At 42.3% G+C, this 13899-nt stretch overlaps 1 protein-coding gene across 3 annotated transcripts in view; it reads left to right on the top strand.

Moving 5' to 3' along the window:
• The window catches only part of MIDEAS (mitotic deacetylase associated SANT domain protein), an 84344-nt gene that overhangs the window by 25043 nt on the left and 45402 nt on the right, over positions 1 to 13899 (top strand). The window contains exon 1 of one of the 3 annotated variants that reach the window (XM_077818783.1): positions 9554 to 9786. The exons of 1 other annotated variant lie outside the window; for it this stretch is intronic. The gene's annotated coding sequence lies outside the window, so the exon portion shown is untranslated. Of the gene's footprint in view, positions 1 to 9553; positions 10055 to 13899 lie in introns of those variants that run through there. One more of the 3 variants, XM_077818781.1, reaches the window with a different exon arrangement.

The raw sequence follows: 13899 nt of genomic DNA, 5'->3' as shown, positions 1-13899 counted from the left end.
GAGCGGTTGCAATTTGTGGATTCTCCCTCATTGCTGGAAATGAGTACAGAAGATCTAGGATGACTAGAAGAATACTTTATTTTAAAATAGTAAATATTAATACATATTGCATACATTAATAGATAACCGTGTAGACTGAGAGGTAGTTAGGTGCTTGAAGCATCAGATTTGAGCTTCATGTAGTTTTACCCTGCAGGATCTTTTGGAGGATACCTTATTTAAAAAGAAACAAAAAACAGAGGGTTTATCCCCTTTAAATTGAGATCTTTAATGACCAAGTACTTTTCAGAAGAATAGGGTTTGCCTGCTTGTCACTTGCCATGTTTCTTTCTTGCTTCACTTTTGTCTAGCATGTGGCAAGCTGGCTTCCTGCATAGCCTCCAGAAGCAGCTGCATACAGTTGGTGTGGTACATATATAGCTCAGGAAGCACTTTGGGGGTGCTTTGAGAGGAAAGATGCTATATAAATAACATAATATAGGTAATGAAATTAATATAAATAATAAAAGAGTGTAGTAGAACTTACTTATTTTGTTTCATTACCATTATCTTTCTAGTTTCTGGAAATAAATAACTCTGGGGCAGGGAACAAATGTTTTGTTTTAATTTAGGTTTGCAGTGAGTCACTGAAGAACTAATAGCTAAGATAGGTAGGGTGGGTACCTCTGTATTCTTGCATATGAGCTGATCAAAAAGTTTGGGGGGGAAATAGAAGTAATTTTTGTTACACTGGTTTTGTAAGAACTTCTATGGAAAACTTCTGGGTTTTAAATTTTTTTATTTTTTTCCCACTCCTCCCACACCCCTTGCATCCACTTTTTCCTCTTTCCACTTTGTCAATTAAATACCAGGACAACGGGAAGGCGGGAAGCAAAAGTAAAGTTTTCACTTTTTAGACAGATTCAGTGCCCCTTCCATCTTGGCGCAGGCTTCCCCTAAGAACAGGATCATTGGAGGCTTCTGAGAGGGCTCCAAAGAAGCCCAGGTCCCCTATGAGATCTGCAGTTTCCGAAACCTTGACCTCTGAGCTCAGTACCGTTGAGTTGAAGGACTCCTCCACCAGTAGTGGCAGTGCCAGAAATCCCTGGAGCTCAAGGGAGAGACATGGCTCTGACAGAGCTTCAGTACTGTCTACCAGGGACAAGGAGGGCAAGCATAATCACCTGATCTGGTACCATCAGGCTCAGGCCTGTCATCGGCAGCTACCTATTCAGTACCCTCAGTACAGAGCAAGCGATGGCACCAGACTCCATCGGCACCAACAATGGTATGCCCGCCATCAACAGTACCATGATCTTCAGCTACCACATCCTTGGCTACTGCACTGGTACTGTTTCCCTGCTTGGTACTGCAAGAGTTTAGATGGGTGAGGGACCTGTCCATAGTGGATGAGCCAGAATCCCCACTCCTCATGGGTACCAAGCGTGTCTTGGCACTGACACCTTGGTCTCCAGACTGCTGTTATTCTCTGGTACCACAGGACTCTCCACCCTTTTCTATGAAGACTCTTCCATTGGATAATGATGAGGAGGAGGATGAATGGGACTACTAGTCAATGTCTTCAATTTCAGTCCAGGATTCCCCAAAATAACTTGTCAGGAACTCGTTCTTTGACAGTGACAGGGAAGATTGCACTGTCATCAAGGGTGGTGGAACCAACCCTGCATGCTGCCCCCCCCAGGGCCACACTGGGATCCCTGGACTGCTTACCAATAGCATTTCTCCAGACCACTAGTACCGTCTCTAAGGGACACTAAGGTTGTTCAGTCCTTTCCTCCCCAACCAGCTCCCTCACAGGAGACGTTTGAGGAATAGGAGGCCAGGATGGATAAAGAGACCACCCCTCAAATATCCATCTCATTCTTGTCCCCAGTTGAAATGGTTATGCCTCCACCACCTTTCCTGGCTGACATTTGAGGACCTCATAAAAAGGGCAGCTGACATTCTTCAGATTCCACTTGAAGAGGTCAGGGATTCACAACACAAGCAGTTGGGTATCCTACAGTCAGCAACATCCTCCAGGATGGTGTTACCCATTAACAAGGTGTCCCTGGATCCAGCTGAGACTGTGTGGCAAACACCTGCTACTATTCTACCAACATGTAAAAGGCTGGATAAAAAGTAATATGCTTCCTGTAAAGACTCTGATTTCTTGTTCTCCCACCCTCCACCTAACCCCTAGTTGTGGATGAGGTAAATGAGGAGGGCAGGCAACACTTCTCCAGGTCTACTCCACATGACCAGGACCAAAAGAGACTGGATGTATTTGGACGGAAATCCTATTTGTCAGTAACCCTGCAGTTCCAGATTGCAAACTACCAGGTGGTCATTGCCAAATACAGTTTTACAAACTACAATAGATGGATGACTTTTATTGAACATCTGCCCTATGAACATAGGGAGCAATTCCAGGTCATCGTTTCAGAAGGTCAAATATTGGCCAGGACTTCTCTTCAAGCATCGTTGGTTGTAGTGGACACTGCCACCAGGTCCATCTATATGGCGGTAGTTATGCACAGGGCATCATGGCTCCAGCTCTTGGAATTTCCAAGAGAAGTACAGAATACTGTTGAGGACCTCCCCTTTGACAGTCATAGGCTTTTCCTGGAGACTGTAGATGCGTCCTTCCATACACTGAAGGACTCTAGACCCCTTTATGTTCCCTGGGCATATATACGTCTGGGTGTAGTAGGTCATTGCATCCTGCTAGTCTTCTGGATTTCATATAGCCATCAAACCCCCCAGTAAAAGACATAAGTTCAGAGAAAGAGGGCTGTCTACCTGCCCCCTTACAAGACCACACAACCATTGCGCTGATCGAGAGTTTGAATCCCCCTGCATCTCTGGTTTTACAGCTATGCCCATTTTCCCACCATTCTCTCTTTGGAGACCACCGTTCCCATTTTCAACATGCCTGGAGACGGAACACTTAGACAAGTGGGTCATAATAATGGGCTATACCATCCCTTTGACTTCACTCCTTCCCTTCAATTTCCCTTCCCCATCCCTCTTCAAGGACCCCTCTCACAAGCTTGTATTAAGACACAAGGTAAACTCTCTCCTCCAGTTAGGAGCAACAGACCCAGTCCCTCCCCCTCACTGGTGCAAGGGGTTTTATTCCAAGAATTTCCTTGTACCAAAGAAGGACAGAGGATGGAGATCAGTCTTAGATCTAAGACTCGTAAACAAGTTCGTAAAACCTCACAAGTTCAGGATGATGACTCTGACAGCCATAATTCCTTCAGTGGAGAAGGGGGGGATTGATTTTCAGCTCTTGATGTCCACAGTATTGCTTAAGAACATACCAACGTCTGAGATATGTAGGGCTGCTACATGGGCTTCAATACGTACATTTTCAAAGTACTATGCTTTAATCCTGCTGTCAGATTCGATGTGGCTCTGGGTACTGCAATACTCTCTTCAGTTCTGGATGCAGTTCTGAAGCTCTCTCCTCCCTCTGGGGAAACTGTTTGGAAGTCACCTGAAGTGGAGCACCCATAGGGACGCTACTCAAAGAAGAGGTTACTCACCTTGTGCAGTAACTGCAGTTTTTTGTGATGTGTGTCCCTATGGGTGCTCCACTACCCGTCCTTTCCTCCCCTCTGCTTCAGGCTGTTCTCTGTGGAGACATTCAGGTGGAGAAGGAACTGAGTGCAGTTGGCCCATGCATCTCTATATAGTCTCGGTGTCTAGCATGAGGAGGCATAGCATGCATGCGCAGGCTTTATGAGCACTACTAATGGAAAAATCTCCAATGATGGGCTCAAGAGGCACATGAATGCCTGAAGTAGATTACCCATAGGGAAATACATTTTGAAGAACTGCAGTTACTCCACAAAGTGAGTAACCTCTTCTTTATTTCAAAAAGCCATATCTCTTTAAAAACACATTTCATTTGAAAAAACTTTGACTAGCTATCATAGTGGTTTTTAAGGGAATTTACCTTAACTCATGTTACTTTAGGCTACCACATATAGGCACTGATCCTGCAATCAGATCTATGTGGGGAGACTGCTGTGTATATGCAGAGTTCCACTTATTTCAGTGAGGTGCTGCACATGTGCAGGTGCCTACCCACACAGATCTGATTGCAGGAGATATAGAGAATATTTTAAAATGGAATTAAGGTACAGATTCCATCTCCTATATTCACAAGGAAGATTGTGGAGCAAGCTTAAGAATATTTTAACCATAAAATCCCTTGCTTGGTCCAAAATCTTTCATCTTTACCATACTTAGATTCCAGCTTTTAGTTTATCTGTTTGAGGAGTCTTCACAGAGAGATTCTCATGGACACCTCCCCTCCCTGCTCTTCGCCCTCTGCTCCTGGGAACTACCTTCTCTCCCATCCACAATCACATAACATTCCTGTGGCAGCTACAGAAATTGCTTATGTCATTGGTTTGCAATCTGTTTTTTATTGGAGCCTCCCAGTCCTTGGGATAGATTAATGGCTGGGTGCTGCAGCCCCTGTCCCTCCAGATGCTGCTAGCCTTCATTTCTTCTATCCTCTCTCTCTCTCTTCAGCCCCTTTCTGTCTATTTTCTTAACTTTGTTTTTGTGTATTTTTTTCTATATCTATTTTAGTAAGTTTAGTATGTAATAATATTTAATAGGTTTTTCTGCTCCTCTCCTTTGATTCCATCTTCGTCCCCTTCCCTGTTCCTCCAAGTACCAGAGGGCTACATGTTGCTGGGAGTGAGAGGCTTCCCCTGGTCCCACCCAAAGCTGCAGGAGCAGAGCAGCTTGTACTAGTAGCCTACCCATGTGAACTGATCCTGCAACCAGCTCTGTTTAGGAGCAGGAAGAGAGGGAAAGTGGGTTTCACAGATCTTTGTATGTCCCACTTAAACCAAAACAGAAACATGTTTGGAGAAGCATGGATCTGGGGTTCTGTAGCTTTCCCAGCTGCAATGCTCGTCACTTCTGTCTTGTGCCTCCTGTACCGTTTGGGGCAACACTGGTTTACATGGAAAAAGTAATAGTAGGGAAGTATTATTTTTATTATAAACTGCATCTAGTGAGAAGTGTTATTTCCTTTCCATTGTTTATTTCTGCTCTTCACTTAGTCTCCCCCTGTCATCTGTTCTGTTGTCCTTTGTCCTCCTCATCACCTGCATATGTTTCCCAGCTACTTCCTTCCCTGTTCCCTTAAACATGTTGACCAGCTACTTGGTCCTCTTCTCCCATCTGGACATACTACCTGGCTGCCTCTTTCCGCTTTCCTAGATGGTTCCCTTTCACTGGTGGCTTTGGACTCTGAGGTTAGTTCTTGTTTCTTCCTCCTCATGAAGCAGAAGTCCTAGTAGAGGCAGCTATGCAATCAGGCTAGCTTCATCTCATTTCCAGCTGTTTATAAATCTCTCCAGGCTCTTGTTGGCAATGAAGTCCTTGGAGGCCTTTAGAAGTAGCTGGGGTCGAGGAGGAGGAGCCAGCACCATAAGACCAGCCCATCCTGAGGTCTGCAGCACGTGCTCTGTCATTGATTGGTGTTTTATGTCCCACTCCTAGCAGAGAGGCATTTCAGGGAATTAGAGCCCCAGTACAGGAGTTCTTGTCTCAGGATTAGCTATTTCTCTTCCCCAATCCTTTTTGCAGAGCCAGTTTGTTTGTTTTTAAAAAAAACAAACAACAATGAAACAACCAAACAAAAAACAAAACCCAGGCCTGTGTGGAGGCAGTTCATGGAGAGGAATCGTGAACTGCTTTTGGAGATTACCCTTCATTCCACCCTAAAGTAGTCACCAATGGTATTACAGAGAGAGAAGCAAGGAGTAGGGACCATAGAGCTAGTATTTAGAACTAGTATGACAGTTCTTAGTGTGAGAGAGATGCACGATGTTTTAAAAATTAAAATGGCTCTTGTATAGAAGAGGTAGTGCTCATAGTGAGCAGACACTGAACACCAGATTCTGAACAACAGTTTTCTGTTTCATCTGAGCAAGCCAAATAAATGTTAAATGGTTATTGTTTATTTGTATTGCTGTTGTGCCTAGGAGCCCTGGGCAAGGATGAGGACCCCATTGTGCCAGGTGCTGTACAAGCACAGAGCAAAAAGATGGTCCCCGACTCAAGGAACTTACAATCTAAGGCCATGTCTACACTAGGGAGCTTACAGCTATAGTGGGGCAGAGCCGTTGTAAGATCGTTTGTGTAGCCGCTCTATGCTGATTGGAGAGAGCTCTCCTGTTGACATAGTAAAACCGCCTCCACAAGCAGCAGTAGCTATGTCAGCGGGAGAAGCTCTCCCACTGACATAGCACTGTGCACACTGCCATTTATGCCCTCGAAACTGTCGCTCAGGGGTGTGATTTTTTTTTTTTCCACAGCCTTGGGCAACTTAAGTTTTGCCAACATAGGTCATATCTACACTACCATTTAAGTGTAGTGGGGAGGGTTTTGGATGGTGGTAGGGAGATTAGGTTCCCTGTTTTAATCATGTTGAGCTTAAGCTGATGACTAGACATCCACAAGAAGATGTCAGAGAGACAGGCCAAGATTTTAGTTTTTACAGAAGGTACAACAATTGCGAAAGAATGTTAAAGGTTATTTGCATGAGGGATGAGTGGGAGTTCAGTTTGTGCCCGTTTTTGCTTCATTATAATATATGAAAAGCCTGAAATATTTATGTGTGTGTGTGGAGGGGTCCTTTTTTTTCTTAGTGTCAGAATTGCAGGTCTTCCTCCTTTCAAAGACTCTGACTAGAGCGCTAGTAACATTATGCCATTGCAAGAGTTGAGAAATGAAAGTTGAGCAATTGAAGAGGAATTTTGTTTTTTAGTTTACTGATATTCTTGATGTTTCTAAGTATTAAAAAACCTAATAAGAAACATCACTTCTTATTTTTAATAAACATTATAAATAATGTTTATAAATTATAATATAATTATATTTATAATTATAAATAAGATAAAAGGGGTGGGGCAAACCCTCAATTTCTTGGAAGTGGGGAGTAAGTTTCAGATAATCATTAATGGATAATCATTAATAGAGAAAGTCCCCGCCTCTTCTCTACTTACTACCACTTGAAACACAGCTTTGTGCATGAGGCCGTACTATAATGTTCACAGCAAGGCGGAAGCCAAAATATTACCATTAAATAAATAATTTATCCAGCTTTGCTGAAAGGTTGAATAGTATTTTTCTGCCAATGGCTGCATTCGGCATGTCATAGTTGTTACTTATTGATCTTGTATGTTGCAGAAAAAACTGCATTGCACTTAGTTACAGTACAGATGTCTATATCCACAAAGCTATCCACCTTCAAATCTCTTCTTTGCCATGTTGCCTACAAAAAACTTGATAGCAGTTAGGTTGTTGGTGTGCAGAGGCCACGGCCTATCACCAGTACTGTCTCGTTGTTTCTTTGTACTTCCCATCTGTCTATAGCCATCTGCTGTCTCTTGTCTTATACTTAAGATTGTAAGCTGGTTAGGGCAGGGACCATTTTTCTGTTCTGTTTGTACAGCACTTCACATCATAATATGTACCTAACAGGGTACTCCATGAGATGCTTTTTTCCCTTATGGTGTTCTATAATGCCACACAAAGAAAGGAAGCAAATATATTAATTAGAGGAGATACTTTTGTAATTGCATTTGAAATTGTAGGTGGTAGTGTATGCACTTCAGAAGAATGTTACTGCGTAGGCTGTGCCATCTCTTGTGGAACAATTTCTGTTCCCATGATCTCTTTGGGGCACCAAAGGCATTTGGTAATAAATGCTGGACTGTTGTCCTGAATGTGCAAAGGGAATGGAGAATGCAGGTGCAAGATGAACTGTGCTTGCAGAAACCAGCATACTTCAAGGTTCACAAGGCAGTTAGTTCATTCTTCCTTCTAATATTCTATCCTAGGACATTTCACTCTGCTTTCGGTTGCAGCCTTCTTGCACATTGCAATAGTAGTGGAAATGAGCTGTTGTCTGTGCTTGACCTCAAATTTTAAATACCCAAAACAAACATTGGGGTAGTGGAAACATGTCAGATTCTTCAGCCATAGGCCCTGAGTCTGCAAGCTGCTTTAGGGAAGCCCATGTGCCTGCACAAAACCCCATTATGGAGCATCATGCAAGCATAGGAGTTCATGTGCATGGAACATCTTGCAGAGCTGGGGCCCAGGACTGTGCTTAAACAAAAGAAAGCAGGCTGGTTTTAGCAAGGTAGTAGTTCAGGAATGGTCCATGCAGCATAAATCTAATCTGATTTTTAAGGGACATGGTCAACTTAAAAATTACTCTTCTCAGAATTTTTCCCCTAATGTTCTTGCAAATCACACACCTAAGATTAAAGAAAACAAATATTTCTTTAATTGTTTTATTTGCTGTCTTTGACAGCACTATTTTCTTTATATAGTCAGTTTCTCCTGTAGTTTGGGATTTTTCACATAGCAACAGGGAAAAGAAAATGTATTTTTGAAAACCACAAAAATTGGCATGGAGACTCAAAACCAAAGAGAACAATTAGTTATTTAAAGTCATAGCCACTGTACAATCTAATCAATCACAAAAAAATAGTTAAAAGTAGTTTCAGGTTCAAAGCATATTCTTAAGTAATACAACTACTTAGCTTTCCTCATGTGTAAATCTCAAAGCACTCTAAATAGGTGTCTATTGATATACCTGTCTTACAAAGCGGGAAACCAGTTTTGCCAAGGTTCACAATTTTACATTTAATGTTTTTTTCTTAAAGCCTCAGCCCCTGGAGACAAATGATTGTGAGAATTTTGGCTTTCGTATTTTTTTAAGTGAGTTTCTGGCCCTCATGGTTGCTGAGAAAAGCTTAAAAATGTGCCCCAAGTATACACTAGAAGCTCAAAACCGAGAGGGCAAATGAAAATTAGCAACCCAAAATGTATGTACTGTATTATTTTTAAATTGTCTTGATTTTTAAGCCAGTATCACGATTATTTGGGGGTCTCAACTTATGTTTTTGAATGTTTGAGTTTGGCACTTAAACAGTGAGTCAGCAGCAGAGCTGCTGAGACCTCTGATCTGACACTGTCCCATTTCCTATGCTACCGCGTCATGCTCTATCTATATCACAAGTATGTACATCTTTTCACTTGCCTAGCCTACCTGTACCGGGAGAGGTTGGAAACAGAATTGTTTTGTGAGCATAATATCATGCCAGAAGAAGGCCTACTGTATATGTTGTCTCTGATATGCACCCCAATTATCAGTTGTAATAGCTTAATTTCTGTTTAATGCATATGTAACTATTTTGAACATTGCAGATTGCAAAGAGAGGTTTCCTCAGTGGAAAGATAAACTGGATGTGTAGTCTTCGTGGGTAAAACAATGTTCTCCTGAAGTCATCCTCCTGGTGTGGTTTGAAGAGATGCTAACTGGATGCTTTTTTGCAAATCAAACAGTAGATGTGAGAGAGAGAAAGGGAAAGCTATTATGTAGGGCTAAAATATGCTGGAAATCCCCAGCTCTGTGGAGTTGCTAGGTGGTTTTAAAACCCTTTCACTGCCTTATATGGCAACGGGAAGTGGGAGTGGCCCAGGCCTGCTTGAGCAGGGAGGGAGCGGGAGAGAGATGGCTCCTGACTTAGGCAGTTGTGCTGATGAAGTGGAAGAGCTGGTTTCAGTTCTGTATACTGCATGTGTGTTTAGGAGGTGGGTGCTTCTGGTTGACTTGCCTGGGAGTTGTGCAATCCTTTAGGTCGGAGAAAGCGCCCTCCCTCGCTGCTGCCGCCACCGCCTTGTTGGTTTTTTTAAAGCTGTGAGCTCAGCCGATGAGTCAGAGCCATGCAATCCTGACACTGCATCGTGGGACTGGAGGTGAGAGAGAATCAAAAACAGGAGCTGTAGATTTCGGCCAAGTACAGTGCAGGACTTCGCTTTGCTTGTGCACAGAAGGGGAGCTGAGTAGTGACCACTTTGTGGGATATTCTTGATTGCAAGAGAACTTCCTGCTTCTTTCCTGGGAGCCGTAAGGATCGGGTCTGGAAAACACTTTTTTGTCTTTTCTTGGGAAGTGAAGCGAAGAGAGAGAGAGGAATCGCTCTGTTGCATAATTCTGACAGTGTCTGTCTCATATTAGGACGAGGTAAATTGAAATCTAGGGTTCTTACAAGGTCCAAAGGGCCTGCGCACTCCTGCACCTTGCTCCTGATTGAGGCTAGAATCAACACCACAGAGGCTATTTGAATCATGGCTGTGGTTTTTGCAAGCCTGAAGGTTTGCAGCAAGGAGCTGGGGGGTGGGGGTGGAGGAAATGGGGAGATTGAATGCTTGGTAACTTTGTTTGCTTTTTATTTTTATTTATTTTTTTGTCTGTATAACGCATGCAAGCTGCGTATGTGCAGCTACGCAGCTCAACGCTGCTAATGGACTGCCTCAACAGGAAGACTGCCTTTTTAGTGTGGAAACTTGGTACAGAGAATTCTGGCTAATATTAATTTTAGTGAAATGTGGTAAATTGCCTTTTGGGTGGGGAGTTGCCTATGGTTTGAGAGCAGAGAGGTGATTCAAATTGCATTGCTGTTGTTCGTTGTTTGACGGCTGCTGAAGTCTTGTTGTGAGCAATTTAAAATTAATACCCCTCTTTTTGTCTTAAAATTTTAGAGTAAACTTAGTGTTAACAAACATGAGGGACTTATGTTTAGTACAGGTAAGAGCTGTACAAGATTTTCCTCATCCCCAGCCCTCCAAGTCTCTACCACGTTTATCTTAATTCTGAGTCATATACCCTGCTATCCTAATTCTGGACCTTTTGAGTACAGATTCTTAAGTGTGACAAGCTGGGTGGGTTTTGGCATGTATAAATGGGGGTTAGGACATGCCTTGCTTGTTTTCTGATCGGTAGCCAAGTCCCTTGGAACAGGTTTCTGTGCTTTCTGTAGGTCAGTGCTTCTGGCTCAGGTTCTGAAATTTCCATGCACCCAGGTATTTGATTGCAGTAACTGCAAGCCTGTATCCAAATTTTAGATACATTGTGCAAGGAAACTGATTTCAGTACTTAATATCACTTTCAGATCTCAACACTAGCATGTAAGGTGCCTGGTTTCAGCATCCCATAAGGACAGAGCAGCAGCCAATGGGATAATCTGCAGTTTACCACCACCTAAAAATTGTTGCTAGTCAGTTTACTTATGGTTAGAAATATGACGCAAGCTAGGGAAGGTTAAAGTGAACAAGTGCTTAAGTTAGGTAACTACAATGATATCCTACTCCCAGAATATTAAATTAGTTCCTCTGATGGCTGTTCCTGTTAAAATCAGTGGGAATTTTGCCATTTGCTTGGGAACATGATTAGGGCCTGTGTTTGAGAGTGTCTCATTATGGAGGTGGACATATTTGGCTCTGAACCGCTGGACTCTTAAAAACGTTCAGCTCTAACATATCTCAGTTCCGTGGGGGCCTGGAAGTTAGTTTGTGTATTTTGGTGTTTCAAAGATCGCAGTTCCACTGTGGGGTCAGGAGAGAGAAACTATTCTGTCTTCTGGAGTGGTTTAGGGAAGTAGGTGGTGAAGTTTAGGGTAATGTACAATCAAGCTAGATCAGTCACTTAGAAGCACTATCTTGCTATAACTAATTTTTTTATCCCTTCTTAAATAACATCAGAGTGCATTTCTTACACTCTAAATGGTTTTGGTCTGTGATTCTATCTGTTAAATGTAATAAAACAAATTAGTTTTAACTTTAGGTAAGTGAAAATGCACCTTTACACTGTAAATGCATTCATGACAAGGATTCAGTCAGATTATCTGACATTGGTCTATAGAACATATGGCTGCCCAGACAAAATTAAGGCATAGTTCCTGCTGAGGAGAGACTGGAATAATTAATGCTGTGTACACAAGCTGTGGCCCTATGGGGTGGACTTAATTAATGTTCCTGGATTGTGATATGACTTCCTCTGTGTGTGCCCTGTACATTACTCCTGTTAAGAGCCTAGTATGTCTGTTGTGGTCCATTGGTGGCAAAAGGAAATTGCTAGTACCCATTCTAAACCTGTCTCATCTGCAATACAGTGTTACCGTATCCTTAGTTTAGTACGAGTGACAGTCCCTGCTGAACGCTGGCCCTAGGCTGGAATAGAAAAGGTGTTGCAAGCCAGCATTGTCGTACATTAGCAGAGCTATGGGTGAGGTCTAAGTCTGGATAACAGAGGAAGGAGGGTCTACTGATTAGGGTGCTAACCTAAATCTTGAGAGACCTAAATTCAGTTCCCTGCTCTACTGCAAACTTCCTGTGTGATCTCAGGCAAGTCAATTAGCAGTTCTGTACCTAAGTTCCCATCTGTAAAATGGGAATAATAGCACTTCCTTACCCTATATAGCTGTTGTGAAGATAAATGCATTAAAGATTCAGGTGCTCAGATACAATGGTGATGAAGGCTGTGTAAGTACCTAAAATAGTGGATGTTACAGTTCAGGAACGAGGTGCAGTGGCAGTGCAGCAACACGTAAGGTTGCAAAAATGTCAGCCTGCTCTGTGTCTGCACCCTGATAAACGTTAGTTTTATAAACACTAAATTCACTCAAAAATTTTAGGTGCCATTTCCTGTAGCCTGCAATTTCAGAGAGGGAGCTTTTGGAAAAAATACAAAGGGAGTATAGAAGAACTGCAAAGATAGACCTGCAAAGATTTAAATCATGGTTTGGGGGCGTCAGTAACTCAGGCAGAGGTTATGGGTCTATTACAGGAGTGGGTGGGCAAGGTTCTGTGGCCTGCAATGTGCAGGATGTTAGACTAGATGATCATGATGGTTCCAACTGGCCTTAAAGTCTGAGTCTAAAGTACTGGTCAGAGAGCTGTCATAATGAGGTTAGAGCTTTTCTATAGATAGCAGTAGCCAGGCTTGTGTGTTTTTTGTTTTTGTTTTTTTTTTTTGTTTGTTTTGGTTTTTTTTAAGAAAAATGTTGCAATTATATTGAAGCAGTATGATATCATAATAGTCTATTATTTACACAAAAGGTAAATAGCAGGGTCTCCCAAAGATCTGTAGTGGGACCGGTGCTGTTCAGCATATTCATAAATGATCTGGATGGAGGCAAACAATGAAGTGGCAAAGTTTGTGGATGATATGGAATTGCTCAAGATAGTTAAGTCCAAGGCTGACTGCAAAGAGTTATAAAGGGATCTAGCAAAACTGTGTGACTGGGCAACAAAATGGCAGATGAAATTCTGTTTTGACAAATGCAAAGTAATACACATTGGAAAATATAATCCCAACTATACAAACAATAATGGGGTCTAAATTAGCTCTTACCACTCAAGAAAAGAGATGTTGGAGTCACTGTGGATAGTTCTCTGAAAACATCTGCTCACTGTGCAGTGGCAGTCAAAAAAGCTAACAATGTTAGGAACCATAGAAAAGGGATATATAATAAGACAGAAAATATAATGCCACTATGTAAATCCATGGTATGCCCACAACTTGAATTCTGCTTGAGGTTCTGATTGCCCCATCTTCAAAAAGATATAAAGAATTGGAGTAGGGTAAGAAAAATGGTTAAAGTATGGAAAAGTTCCTTATGAGGAGCGATTAAAAAGACTGGAACTGTTCAGGGTGGAAAAGAAACGATTAAGGGGAGATACGATAGAGGTCTATAAAATCTTGACTGCTGTGGAGAAGGTGAATAAGGAAGTGTTGTTTATTCCTTCACATAACACACAAATCAGGGGTCACCTAATGAAATTAATAGGCAGCACGTTTAAAACAAACATAAGGAAGTAATACTTCACGCAACATAGTGTGAGCCTGTGGAACCTGTTGCTATGGATGCGGTGAAGGCCAAAAGTACAACTGGGTTCAAAAAAGAATTAGATAAATTCATGGAGGATAGGTCCATCAGTAGCTATTAGTTAAGATGGTTAGGGGCTCAATGCCATGCTCTGGATTCCACTAAACCTCTGACTGACAGAAGCTGGAACTGGACGATGGGC

The sequence above is a fragment of the Eretmochelys imbricata genome, chromosome 6 (genome assembly GCF_965152235.1).
Source record: "Eretmochelys imbricata isolate rEreImb1 chromosome 6, rEreImb1.hap1, whole genome shotgun sequence".
NCBI classification, from domain to species: Eukaryota; Metazoa; Chordata; order Testudines; family Cheloniidae; genus Eretmochelys; species Eretmochelys imbricata.
This window is presented reverse-complemented; position numbering and strand designations above follow the sequence as displayed.